Genomic DNA, 14574 nt, shown 5'->3' with positions numbered 1-14574 from the left:
AAGCAGACTCAATTCCCTTGCGCCGGAATATGAGCAAGAAACTGGCCTCGTCCGTGTTGGGGGGAGGCTTCGACGAGCCACGGATCTTGAAGCTGAAACCATCCATCCAATAAATATGGAACCAGGACACCCTCTCACAAAGTTACTCATTAAGGACTGTGATGAAAGGCTCCACCATCCCGGCGCAGAACGCATCCTGGCAGAACTACGGCGCCAATTCTGGATCCTAAGAGGGCGGGAAGCGATCCGCAAGCACCAATATGGCTACAGTGAGTGTCAGTTCTGGCGAGCTAAACCCCAGAGTCCAAGAATGGCCGATCTTCCACCCGCAAGGCTGAGGCTCTACAAACCTCCCTTCTATTCAGTTGGTGTTGACTGTTTGGCCCATTCCTTATAAAGATAGGTCGTCGCCAAGAGAAAAGATGGGGCATTTTATTCAAATGCATGACCACAAGATGCCTCCACTTGGGCCTTCTCGAGAGCTTAGACTCTGACGCCTTTTTGCTCTGCCTTCGCCGCTTTATAGCCCGCCGAGGGAGGCCATTTGAGATTCTTTGCGATAACGGCACAAACATCACTGGTGGTTGCCGCGAACTCCAGGAGGCCTTCCAGGCAATGAGCTCTCCACTTCAAGCACATCTCGCAGAGCAGAAGATACAGTTCCGATTTAATCCCCCAGCATCCCCGCACTTCGGCGGAACATGGGAGAGAGAGGTGAGGGAGGTCGATTAAAGCTTCCCTGAGAGTTATCCTGAAAGAACAAGTGACTCCGGAGCCAGTTCTCCGCACACTACTCGTCGAGGTAGAAGGTATCCTGAATGCCAAGCCACTTGGATATGTTTCAACGGATATCGCTGATCCAGACCCCATAACACCGAATATGTTGCTCATGGGACGCAGAGATTCATCCTTCCACAAGCCATCTACGACAGTGAAGACCTTCTTGGGCGACGTCGGTGGCGACACAGCCAGGTGCTTGCTGACAACTTTTGGTCATCCTTTGTCCGTCACTATCTACCTGGTCTTCAAGGTTGTCAGAAGTGGCAATCCGACTCCAAGGCGTTCAGTGTCGGTCAAGTGGTCCTCGTCGTGGATCCTCGTCTCCCGAGAGCATCCTGGCCGCCTATATTTGGACAGCCTGACGACGTCATTTCCAACATATGTCATGGGATGATCCTCCTAAGGGATGGGTTTATATGGATGTTGTAATAGTCATTAAAGCAGCGATTCTTTATATTCTCAATCGCTTTTTGCTAAGGTATCAGAAAAGACAGGGTTGTTTGTTTGTTGTAAATAATAAAAAAAGCCCAGGTTGCGATGGTCTAACGGCAGAGTTCTTTAAGGCTTTTATGAAAAAGCTGTCACCTATTTTGCTTAATTTGTTTCATCACATGGAAAAAAAAGATCTGGTCCCTTCATCATTTTGCGAAGGTACCGTTACGTTAATGCACAAAAAAGGTGCGTCTGAACAATTGAGCAACTATAGACCGATTAGTCTTTTGAACACTGACTATAAAATCTTAGCCAAAGTTTTAGCAGCTCGTCTCAAGAAAGTAATAGGTCCATCATCTCCGAAACGCAGTCAGGGTTCGGGTTTGGGGGGCCTGGCGAGCTTTTCCTGTTTGCAGATCTCCGGCAGTCTTCCGCCAGGCACGCCTCCGGCTGGAGAGGGCGTCGGCTCCTGCGCACCTGCAGCTCGTCAACAGCAATCACCGCGGGGTTTAAAGCTCAGCGCTGCCAGGAGCCAGACGCCGGATTATCCCGTGACCTACCGTGGTACCTGGCTCATGTCGTCACTCACCTCGCTCTCGCCTGGTTCCCGTGACATGCTTTCCGCGTTAACCCCTGTCTGTCCTCGTTCTCCCTCCAGCCGCCCAGTGCCTGTCCGAGCCCGTTCCGCTGCTGCCGGCCGTCGTGCTCCTGACCGCCGCCTGCACCTTGGCCATCCCTACGCTGCATGCCTGCCGTTCACCGCTTCCGCCTCCTCGCCGACATCTTCACCGCCTCGCCGATCTCCTCGCCCGTCGCTCCCGCAGCACCGTCGCCGGTCCGCCTCCTCCCGCTGCTGCAGGCTCTTCTGCCCTGCCTCGCCGCTCCGCCACCAGCCACCCTTCCCCGGCGCCCGAACTCGCTGCTCTTCCCCCAATCCTACCAATAAAGCCTCCTCTACTCTCCACGCTTGCTTTTGGGTCCAGTTTTCCTTCCACTTGGTTCATAAAACCACCACACCGACAAGGGATATTTCAGAAACTATTTTAAATATAAAGTATTTAACTAAACACATGGCTGCCTCGTGCGGAATTCATGTGAGCCTCGACTTCGAAAAAGCCTTTGATAGGGTGGAGCACTCTTTTTTTATGGAAGGTGCTTGACAAATTTGGATTTGGGTCTTCTTTTACCAATTGGATAAAACGCCTGTACGCAAACAAAGCCAGTAAAATCAAACTGAATGGACTACTAACAGGACCTGTTAAATAGGGAAGGTCAATGAGACAGGGGTGCCCTCTGTCCTCACTACTGTTTAGCCTTGTTGTAGAACCACTAGCGGCCCTCCTCAACCAAAATAACAGCATAAAAGGCATTTGGACACCGAGTGGACGCGAAGTTAAGATTCTACAGTATGCGGACGATACGAACCTGTTTGTCAGAGACGTGGAGAGTCTAAGTGTAGCTCTTAACGAGCTCAACATTTTCTGCCAAGCCTCGGGTGCTAAAGTCAATTTGATAAGTCCACCATGGCCGTTTTTGGTACCACCAGCGCTGTGCCAAAGACCTGGGGTTTTAAAGACGCCACGCTCAGCCAAAAAATTCTTGGTGTTTGGATTGGGGAGAACACTTCTCATTGTGATTGTACAGCAATGGGAAACCGTTTTACCGCAAGTAAAATCCACTTTAGATATGTGGAAATTCAGGAATTTAACTCTGAAAGGGAAAACTTTGGTCATCAACAACCTGTGCATTTCAAAGTTAATTCACTCACTGACTGTCACGCACATGTCTGCGAATGTTTTAAATAGATTAAATTTAACATTTAATTATTTCTTGTGGAAGAGGGAAAGAGGTTTCATTGGGCACTATAGCTTGATCGGTGATGTCAAATTGGGTGGCTTAAATTTGATGGACATCGGTACCAAGAAGTCTGCACTACGTTTAAAGCTAATCAGAAAGTTTTTAAATCCTGCCTTCTCTGCTCCCTGGAAGGACTTTCTTATGCCAATTTTAGAAGGTTTAGGCCGCTACGGCATTTTTAATCTCTGCCAGATGTTGCCTCGTACGATGTTCCCCCCTCTGGACCCCTTTGAAAAGGAAATCTTAGAGGCGTGGTGGGCATTGCGGCCATGGGTTAGGACAGAGCCAATGTCACTGCATCAACTGCAGAACATTCCACTGAGGTTCAACCCCGACCTCCTGGGCGGTGAGCCAGGGAGTGGGGAAAGGATGTTAAGTGGGGTTTTAGAAAGTGCACACATCAGAATAATAGGTGATTTATTAGACCAAAAAGGGAATTTTAACATTGAACGCATTCGCACCTTGTTTCGGTTCCACAAAGTTCCCTTTCGAAGGGCCACTGTGTTGCGCTCAGTTGAAAAAATCAGAGACTCCGTGCATTGCCACTGGGGGCACCTTCTGGGGCGGATGTCACAGAGCGAAGACGCCACCACTGCGTCAGATCTAAATTATGTGCTGACCCATGGGGCTCGACTGATTAGACTGGCAGAGTGCACAACTAAACTATTCTATAAGGTGTTGCTAACCAAAGAACTTAAAAAGCCTACTGCAGAAAACGCGTGGCGTCAGGCATACCCCGCCTTGGCTTCCTCGTCCATCTGGGCTGACATGTTCAACTGGTATACTCCACCCAAGGTAAGTAACACTGATTTTAAAATAAGACACAGGATAATCTTTCCATGTACAACGCTGCTGCATGCTTTTCTACCAAGTGCCTATGACAGAACATGCCCAGTGTGCAAAGAGGAACCTGAGGACTTCCATCATCTCATCCTCCAATGCCGAGTCGTGCGACAATTCAGATCCAGACGAGAGGATCTCATTGCCAGGAGGCTGGGGGTGAGACTCCCCTCGCCGATAGCCTGTGGTGGCGGTGACCAGAATTCCTAGCTTCTCCTGTTCGGTGTCATCCCTTCGCCATTGAAAGGCCTGAATGTCAAAGCTCTCAAACTGCTCTTGGCCATCGCACGTCATGCCATCGTCATCACCAGAAACATCCATCTGCATGAAAAAAGGAAAGGCGATCACTGGTCCATCTTCAAATCTTTGGTTATCTCCCATCTCACCCATCTTCATACACATCGACCCCAACGTTTTGAAGGCGACTTGGCGGCGAACAACGGACTAGTTTCTGTGTCTGCTGCCAACTGTCTGGACTTTCATTTTTAATATGCATCTTTTGTTACGACCATGAAATCCTTGGTTATCCCTATTGATGTTTGTTCACGAATGTTGGAATTTTGAATCAGACCTCTTTTTGTACAGTTAATTTTACAATAAAATATAAAAAAAAAAAAAAAAAAGATCGCCCGATCTCGTCCGATCTCTGAAGCTAAGCAGGGTTGGGCCTGGTTAGTACTTGGATGGAAGACCGCCTGGGAATACCAGGTGCTGTAAGCTTTTGCACCGTAAAAAAAAAAAAAACTTTGACAAATGTAAGCAAGTATGCGAGCTGCTTTTTAATAAATTTCCACATATTCGCCTGAGAGGCTGAGAGCACAAAATGCCAACATTCAGCGTCCCCTGCCTTTGGGTGTTGCTACAGTCTCGCCGTGGACGACTCGCAAATGCGTGTGGCAATTTGCAAATGCGTGTCTGGAGACTTGAGTGTGGCTCCGGAGCTACACATTAAGATCAAAAGGGGACCCTCGTAGTCTACAGGTGTAGCAGACTGATGACCCGATGCAGTCCGGTTGGGTTGGTGCAGTGAGTGTTTACTCAATAAAAAAATAATGAATCAATTTAAAAAAAGGGTGTTTACTGAATGCAATAAAGGGAAGTTTAGTTAATGTGGCAATTGGCAGGTGTGGAGAAGCTTCATTCATTTTTTTTTTAGCTTCACTGTTTATATCATTTGTTCTTATTTTATTAGTTCCACTTTATTCTTCCATTTATTCCAATTTAATTTAAATAATGTCAAATAAATGGTACGTGACCATGGGTGGATAGCAGTGAAAGCCCCCCCATGTTATTGGTGTATATATTGGTGGTACGGGGCTGGTATAATATTAGTGCCCCCATGTGGTCCGAATGTGTAGCTACGGAGCCACACACAAGTCTCCTGACATGCATTTGCAAATCAGCACACGCATTTGCGAGTCGTCTGAGGCAGGACTGTAGCAAACGTCACATGTAAGAACACAGCCAATCAAAAGGTCCTGTTTTTACAGGTCGCCCATCTACGGATTTCTATCCGTATTTAACCATGTGTATGTGCCAACAAATCGTTGTACACATTTGCAATATATCTGAGACTTCAATCATGCATTTGTAGATTGTTGTTACGCATTTGTGACTGTGGTTATAGTTACAGATTCTTGTTACGTATTTTTGGATTGAAGTATTTGCCACAATAAAGACCACATGTATAAAATGCAAAATTTTGAAAGGAATTTTTGCTTACGGCCATACTACCCTGAGAACGGCTGATCTCGTCCGATCTCGGAAGCTAAGCAGGGTCGGGCCTGGTTAGTACTTGGATGAGAGACCGCCTGGGAATACCAGGTGCCGTAAGCTTTTGTACCGCAAAAAAAACTAAATTCACAAATGTAAAAAAACAACAAAAAAAAAAAAAAAAAAAAAAAGAACGCCGATCTCATCCGATCTCGGAAGCTAAGCAGGGTCGGGCCTGGTTAGTACTTGGATGGGAGACCGCCTGGGAATACCAGGTGCTGTAAGCCTTTGCACCGCAAAAAAAAAAAAAAAGTTTGACAAAAGTAAGCAAGTATGCGGGCTGCTTTTTAATAAATTTCCACATATTCGCCTGACAGGCTGAGAGCACAAAATGCCAACATTCAGCGACCCCTGCCTTTGGGTGTTGCTACAGTCTCGCCGTGGACGACTCGCAAATGCGTGTGGCAATTTGCAAATGCGTGTCTGGAGACTTGAGTGTGGCTCCGGAGCTACACATTAAGACCAAAAGGGGACCCTCAGAGTCTACAGGTGTAGCAGACAGATTCAAGTCAAGTCAATTTTATTTGTATAGCCCTTAATCACAGACAGTCTCAAAGGGCTTTACATAGCCACAATCGACATCCCCGATCTTTACCCCCAGGAGGGCAAGGAAAAACTCAAAAAACCTCATTTGAGGAAAAGTGAGAAACCTTGAGAAGGGACCACAGATGGGGGAATCCCCCTTCCAGGATGACCAGGCTGCAATGGATGCCAACTGGGCAACATTTGACACATACAATGATGCTATGCAATAATAGATGAGATAATATAAGAGTCAATTGAATGAAGTGCTGCAGGAAGATGACTTCAGTGGAGTGGGTCCTCATCCAGGGCCGTAATATCCATGGCAGCATATCCGAAGATGAGCCTTCGATCTTGTACCAGTCAGTTGGTGTAAATTCAGTATAGCCACTTCCAAGTGAATCGCCATCACCTAATTCGGGGAATTGGGAACAGAAAAGAAAGAACAGAAATAGCAAACAGGCCAACAAGTAGTTCAATGAAGTGCTGAAATATGAGGAAATCAGAAAAGGCGCTGCATGAAGACGACTTCGGCAGAGCAGGTCCCTTCCCGGTTCGTCAGTGCCGTAATCTTCAAAGCATGTCCCCATCACCTAATTCCCAAGCAGGGGAAGGAGGGGGCAGAAAAGAGAAGAACCGGCAGTAAACAGGCCAACAAATAATTAAATTAGATGCTAAAGTATTGTTGGAATTTAGCTCTAAATTAATGTTAGAATTTAATTTTAAACCAATGTAACCTCAAATTAGTAATCTGACTCCAATTCACGACCTTACCCAACTCTCACTCATCCAAGAATATGCGCGCTCGTTCTGCAATAGAAAGGTATCAGGAAGCCGGCATTTTCACGCACGAGTGGATTTATTCCCAATACACAGATTTATTACATAATCGCCTGGGTCTCGGATCCCTCTCAATACAACTCTACACCTCTCCTGCCATCCACAGAACTCTACTCTACTTTTTCTGAGTTCCCCAGTAGTGACTATACAATATGAAAATGACACACAGACAAAAGCATCCTGGCATGATTCTATTGGCTATGTGTATCCTGCAGTTTAGCTTGCTCTTATTGGTCTTTCTTCTCCCGCCGAATGCCGTGGCGACTCCTCCTGGTTGTGCTTTGTTCATCTCGGCTTTCCCCTCCTTCTGGTGATCCTGCAACATTCCATTCTTGCACAACCCCCTGCAACCCCCATTCTGTTGCTTATGCTCCCACACACACAGTTTCACCCCCACACACACTCAGCATTTTACAGTATCACATTTTCATACACTGGATGCAGCAACATCTAATGAACTATGTTAAGCTCAAACTCTTATATTCCTTTAATAGTCAAATGTATGAAATCCTTTAAGTGTAACCGAAGTTTGGACCATGCTAATGACAAGACCCTCAGGAGAGGAATGCAGGAAGATTGGATCAAGGCTGCAACAAAGGAGGTGTGAACGAGACCCCTCTGAAACAATGGACTTCCATGCCGGGATCACAAAAGTGGCTCCTAGCAGTCTACCCTTTGTACTGTTTAGATTGACTGCCATGATTACATTATCCTTTAATATATAAATAAATTGATCAAATGTCGCGCTGCAGGAAGACGACATCACTGGAACAGGTGCATGCCCAGTTGGTCAATGCCTTAAACTTCCTAGTGGGTCACCGTCACCTAATCCCCCAGCTGGGGGAGAAGGGGGCAGAAAAGAAAACAAAAGAGAAAAAAAAAAGCGGCAGTAAACAGGCCAACAAATATTTCAGCTAAATGCACAAGAGTATAAATGCGTCTTTAATAGTGTTTTGAACATTTCTACTGAAGTGGCGCCTCAAATATCTGAGGGTAGTGCATTCCAAAGCATTGGTGCCCGAATAGAGAACGCTCTAGAACCTGCAGACTTCTTTTTGGCTCGCGGGATCACTAAAAGACCAGCATTTTGTGAGCGAAGGTTTCGGGACGGAACATATGGTACCACGAGGTCAACGAGATAGGAAGGTGCTAAGCCGTGCAATATTTTAAAAGTAAGTAGCAGAACTTTAAAATCACATCTCAAGTGGACCGGAAGCCAATACAAATTGGCTAATATCGGCGTAATATGATCAAACTTTCTCGTCTTAGTTAAGAGTCTAGCTGCTGCATTTTGAACTAACTGCAGACTTTTAATACTAGACATGGGGAGACCCGAGAGCAAAGCGTTACAATAGTCGAGGCGAGACGTAACAAACGCATGGATTAAGATTTCCGCGTCACACGTTGATAGAATTGGGCGAATTTTAGCAATGTTACGCAGATGAAAAAACGCAGTTCGAGTATTATTTTTAATGTGCATTTGAAATGACATAGTTGCGTCAAATATAACACCGAGATTTTTTGTTGAATCCTTTTGGGTAATATTACATTTATCGATATTCAGAGTGGTGTCTTTGAAAAGGTACCGATGACGCGCTGGTCCAATGATGAGCATCTCGGTTTTATCTGAGTTAAGACGCAAAAAATTGAAAGACATCCATTGTTTAATTTCGGCAAGGCACGCCTCTAATTTATAGCAGTCGCGCGGATTCGTTATATCCAACGGCATGTATAATTGCGTATCATCAGCATAACAGTGAAAACTAATGTTATATTTCCGTATAATATCACCAAGCGGTAGCATATAGATGCTAAACAATAGAGGTCCAAGTACCGATCCCTGCGGAACTCCACATGTGATCTTACAAAGATCCGAAGTCGTATTGCCATGAATTACACGGTGCGTCCTCTCCGACAGATACGAATTAAACCAAGAAAGCGCTGAACCTGAAATGCCAACACACGTTTCAAGGCGTTTTAATAATATGTTATGATCAACGGTATCAAAAGCGGCACTAAGATCGAGTGAGAGTAACATTGATGAGGTGTCGGCGTCCAAAGCTATGAGAAGATCATTAGTAACTTTAGCAAGTTGAGTGGTCGGCTCTAAAACCCGATTGGAAAGGTTCAAATTGATTATTAGCAGTCATATATTCATTAAGTTGTTGCGCTACGACTTTTTCAAGAATTTTTGCAATAAACGGAAGATTTGAAACCGGCCTATAGTTGTTGAGACTCTCTGGGTCAAGGTTTGGTTGCTGAAGTAACGGTCGGATAACGGCGGTCCTAAAAGCTGCTGGTACTACACCCGTGGTAAGTGATAGATTAATTATATTTAAAACAGACGGTCCTAGGGTCGTAAACAGTTCTTTAATTAGTTTGCCAGGAAGCGGATCGAGCACACAAGTTGTCGGTTTTGCCGCACTCACCAATTTTGTTCGGCTCTCAAGAGATATTTTTTTAAATTGACATAAGGTTATCGGACAGTTATCAGCCCTAATGTCCCTATTAACACCATTTATCGCGGAATTCGACGGAATTTTAAGAACAGTGTCTTTAATCTCATCACGAATACATTCTATCTTCTGAGTAAAAAATTGCATAAAATCGTGAGCTGAATAGGAAGAGCTATCCGAGGTTGGTCGCTGTTGCGTTAGCATTGCTACGGTATCAAATAAATATTTAGGATTGTTTTTATGTAAGACAATTAATCTAGAATAATAATTAGTTTTGGCTAGATTAAGCGCTTCTTTGTATATTAGTAAACTATCGCACCATGCCTGACGGAAGACTTCAAGTTTGGTCGCACGCCATTTGCGCTCAAGCTTCCTACAAGATCGTTTCAGTATGCGCGTTTCCTCTGTAAACCACGGAGTAAGCCTCTTTGGACGAGTTTTAGTTTTTAAAGGCGCGACGGAGTCAAGCGCATTTAACAAAGCGACATTAAAGTTGTTTGTGAGATCATCAATCGTACCAATATAATTAGGAAACGAAGCAGTTGCTAAAGGGAGTAGCTCAGAGAACGCAACGATGGTTGAGGAGCTAATGTTACGGCTGCTATAATTTTGATTATGGTCAGAACGATGACAGTGAGCCAAGAATTCAAATTTGATAAAGTAATGGTCAGATATAGCACTGGTATATGGTAATACAATTATTTTTGAAGATGCTAAGCCTCGGGTTAATACCAAATCTAGCGTGTTGCCATTTATATGCGTTGCTTCATTTATTATTTGCGTGAAACCAAACATATCAATGATTGTCCGAAACGCCACGGTAAGTGGTTCCGACGGGAGATTCATATGAATGTTGAAGTCGCCCATGATAAGTATATTATCCGCATGAGTTACTAAATCAGCTACGAATTCAGAAAATTCATCTAAAAAGCCGGAGTAAGAGCCAGGTGGACGATAAAGAACGGCAAGATAAAACGGTAGCTCGGCTGAGGATCGCATAATGAGAACTTCAAATGTTTTAAAGGAATTGCTAAAACGAGGACTAAGTTTTAGGTTAGATTCGGAAATGAGGGCTACACCCCCGCCTTTCTTTTGAGGGCGCGCAACATGCGAGCTCACGAAGTTTGGAGGCGAAGCCTCATTTAGCGGTAAAAACTGATTCGGTTTTAACCAGGTCTCGCAAAGACCAATCATGTTAAGATTATGGTCTCTAATAAGGTCATTAACTAACAAGGCTTTCGATGAAAGCGATCTAATATTTAAAAAACCGAGTTTCAGTAAAATAGGTCTATCTAAGTTATTCCGCGCAACAAGACTCCTGGTCATAATATTAAGGAGATTGCCTTGCCTAGGTCCCGGATTGTACCTCGAGCGACTATAAACGCGGTCGGAATCCGATAGTTATTTACCAGCTTTCGAGTGCTATTATTTTGAGAGAACGGCTCGTCGTCAATAAAACCGACCGAGCGGGAATGCTTGAACCCATCATGTATTGCCACCTCAGTAGAAATTATATCAGTATGAGATGTAACAGCTGTTGGAATTTATCTTTATATCAATGTTAGAATTTAATTTTAAACCAATGTAAACTCGAATTAGTAATCTGACTCCAATTTGCGACCTTAACCAACTCCCACTCATCCAACAATATGCGCGCTCGTTCTGCAATAGAAAGGTATCAGGAAGCCGGCATTTTCACGCACAAAGTGGATTTATTCCCAATACAGATTTTCTACATGGCCCCTGGGTCTCGGGTCCCTCTCAATACAACTCTACACCTCTCTTGCCACCAGCGAATGTGTTCTACCTCCGAGTTGCCCAGTAATGATTCATCCTATACAATATGCAAATGGCACAGAGACAAAGGCATCCTGGCATGATTCTATTGGCTATGTGTATCCTGCAGTTAACTTTAGCTTGCTCTTATTGGTCTTTCTTCAAGTGGTGGCTCCTCCTGCTTGTGGTTGAAGGGTCCAGTTTCTTGTCAACCCCTTCCCGCTCGAGGTGTCTGTCTGCGCCAGGCACCAACCTAAAACCTCCCAAACCTTCACATTCTTTCACTTTCTTTGTTCAGCTTCACCAGCCACACACTCAGCATTCCACAGAATAACAGTGACACAAGATGCAGGACATCGAATAAAATTAGCCAGGTTTAAACTCTTCCACTCCTTTACAGCGTATGGTGTGTAGCGCTCAAATCTAGAAGAAAAGCTATGTGTGTTGTCTAAGTCTAGCATAGCGCTAGTTAGCTCTAGCCTTACAGACTCCATACCCTTCCTTACAGGCTCACTATTCGCCTGCAGCCCGACCTGCTCTAATATGAATAGTCATGGAAGCCTCAAACAATAATCTATGTTTCTAGAAAGAGTGACCCGATGCAGTCCGGTTGGGTTGGTGCAGTGAGTGTTTACTAAATAAAAAGTTAATGAATCAATTTAAAAAAATGGTGTTTTCTGAATGCAATAAAGGGAAGTATAGTTAATGTGGCAATTAGCAGGTGTGGAGAAGCTTCATTAATTTTTTTTTAGCTTCACTGGTTATATCATTGGTTCTTATTTTATTAGTTCCACTTTATTCTTCCATTTATTCTAATTTAATTTATATAAGGTCAAATAAATGGTACGTGACCATGGGTGGATAGCAGTGAACGCCCCCCCATGTTATTGGTGTACATATTGGTGGTACGGGGCTGGTATAATATTAGTGCCCCCATGTGGTCCGAATGTGTAGCTACGGAGCCACACACAAGTCTCCTGACACGCATTTGCAAATCAGCACACGCATTTGCGAGTCGTCCGCCGCAGGACTGTAGCAAACGTTGGCCCCCCATTTCTTGCAAAAATAGGGGGAAATAGTTTGTTTCGTTTGTGCTGCGTTTGTGCTCGTTTGTGCTGTTAAAATTTTCGTTTGTGCTGCTACGGTTCCAGAGATATTACACTTTTTTATTTCAAGTGGTGACGTCACCCAGCCCCCCATCTTCATCCAAATGGGTTGGGAATGGTGCCATTCGTTTGTGCTGCGTTTGTGCTCGTTTGTGCTGTTAAAAGTTTCGTTTGTGCTGCTTCCGTTCGATAGATATTCTACGTTTTAATTCACGCGGTGACGTCACAAACACTAACGCTCCGGCATCAGTCTATTTTGTTTTGGATGCTGTCGAACAAGGAGCTAGGTATCGTGCTACCGCGTTCAGTTAATCACTTCAATCACTCGTATTTGTTATTAATTCCAGGTTATAAACTAGTTCCTGGAATGAACCGATGTTTTGTATGTTTCTGCGCATTTTACATTCTTCATGATTCTGGAAAGCAACTGTTGCCGGAGGAACTTCAGGTAAACATGTTACACTCACAGTTGTAGCTTTTTTTGCTAGCATACAGTTATCTTAAAATCCTCCCGTTTTTACTGCTGTCAATTACTTTAAATTCGGTCTTATTTCTTTTAATATGTTGTTCTACTGCTCACTCATTTATTTCATCAGTAGTCATTAAAGCCATGTGATTATTTCTTAAATTATAGCAGACGTGAGGCCAAAACATATCCATTGAACTATTTTGAAATAAAAACAACATAAACACACCCCTTGATGTAGCATTCCCTCATTTGAGAACAACTGAATTCATGTAAAAACAGTACATCTGTAATTGATGAGAGCCTGCAGAGAAAGCTTGGGTTGAAACAATAGCTTTATGTGTAAAAAAAAAAAAAAACTGAAACAAAAAAAACAACAAACTATTTACATTGCAACAATTAAGCATTCACTGCTTTGTGAAGAACAAAGCATGTGGGAAGATCTTTGTCTTTTCTGATGCTGCTTTCACTCCACTTTCCAGGTCATTGTACATCTCCCAGGCAAAAGCAGCCCTCCTGCAGTATGCCACATAATGTCCAAGAGAATCCTGGGTCAAGCCTCTTTGAAATCATATGACTGCTCTCAAAGTAAACATATTCTCTTGCAGCACCAGACTGGAGGGAATTTCAAGCAGGGCAACTTCTGTCCAACTCGTACCGAGGTCGGTGTCAATCAACAAACATTCTCCCAGACTGTAGCTGTGGGAAACATTCGCCGAACACAGAGCCTTTCCTGTACTGTTGTCTTGCTTTTTAAATGTAGATGGACACTGGGATGCCTTTTGGATTGGTCGGAGGCAAGTAGAGTCAGGAAGGCTCAGTCCTTCTTCAGCAGCAGTCTGAAGATGAGTCATGCCACAGGTCTGCAGGACAGCAATTTTGGTACACATAAGCGGAACTTCCCTTATTACTTGAGTGCTTAGGCTGCAGTACAGTGAGGAACATTGTTTTTTCAAGTATACACTTGGAAGATTCCTCATGGCTCTCTCAATCACTGTCGAGATGTGGCATTGTGCATCTATTTGGAGAGCACCAGAGGTTAGGTGGACAGGCTTGAATATTTCTTTCAGGAGTTCTGCCCTCTTGGAATACACGTGTTGTGTCACACCTCGTGTTGCGATGGTTTTTACCAAGTGGAGGAATGGATTGTCACAGGTCTTGCTGCTTACAGCCTTTTCAAATGAAATGCTGTCACAATAAGAGCAAGAAAGACATTGAAACACGGCATCAAATGCACAAGTGTTGAGCACAGCGACTTTCAATTTGGAAAGTTTAACAGGCTGTTGTTGGTTTCCATTTTTCAACAATTGCACCTTGACTTTTTTACGTTCCATGGATGAATCCACATGCAGCCACTCAGGACAAGGAGAGAGATATGAACTCCTCTTCCTTTTTTTGGGTGGAACTACTAAGCCTCTCCAGTTCTCAACTTCGGTAATATGAAGATTGTTTGCAGCAGCATCAGATTCATCACCAAGGTCAGCATAATTTTTTATATTTTTTTCGCCACTCTGGGTAGTAGAGGCATCGTCAGGTCTTAAGACAGTCGTAGCATCACCTACATCAGCCTTTTCACTTTTTTGTTTTGCAGCAGAAATCCGCATGTTTCCCTCAATGAAGGCAAGATGACGAGCAACAAACCGGTCGTCAAGAATGGGAAGGCTTTCATGCTTGAAAAGCCCATTTTTTATGTTTTTGAACTCTGCTTCAACAGCTGCCGAACTTG

General features: G+C 44.2%; 1 non-coding gene and 1 pseudogene across 1 annotated transcript; both read left to right on the top strand.

The window, feature by feature from the left end:
* Positions 1-5626: 5626 nt before the first annotated feature.
* LOC148324006 (5S ribosomal RNA) lies at positions 5627-5745 on the top strand. Its single transcript, XR_015846420.1, has one exon. It is a non-coding gene; the product is annotated as a 5S ribosomal RNA (ribosomal RNA).
* A 7676-nt stretch (positions 5746-13421) lies between these two features.
* The window catches only part of LOC148324005 (uncharacterized), a 1640-nt pseudogene continuing 487 nt past the window's right edge, over positions 13422-14574 (top strand).

Source organism: Idiotropiscis lumnitzeri, chromosome 13 (assembly GCF_059441095.1).
Source record: "Idiotropiscis lumnitzeri isolate Australia: NSW breed Sydney's pygmy pipehorse chromosome 13, RoL_Ilum_1.0, whole genome shotgun sequence".
Lineage (NCBI taxonomy): Eukaryota > Metazoa > Chordata > Actinopteri > Syngnathiformes > Syngnathidae > Idiotropiscis > Idiotropiscis lumnitzeri.
This window is presented reverse-complemented; position numbering and strand designations above follow the sequence as displayed.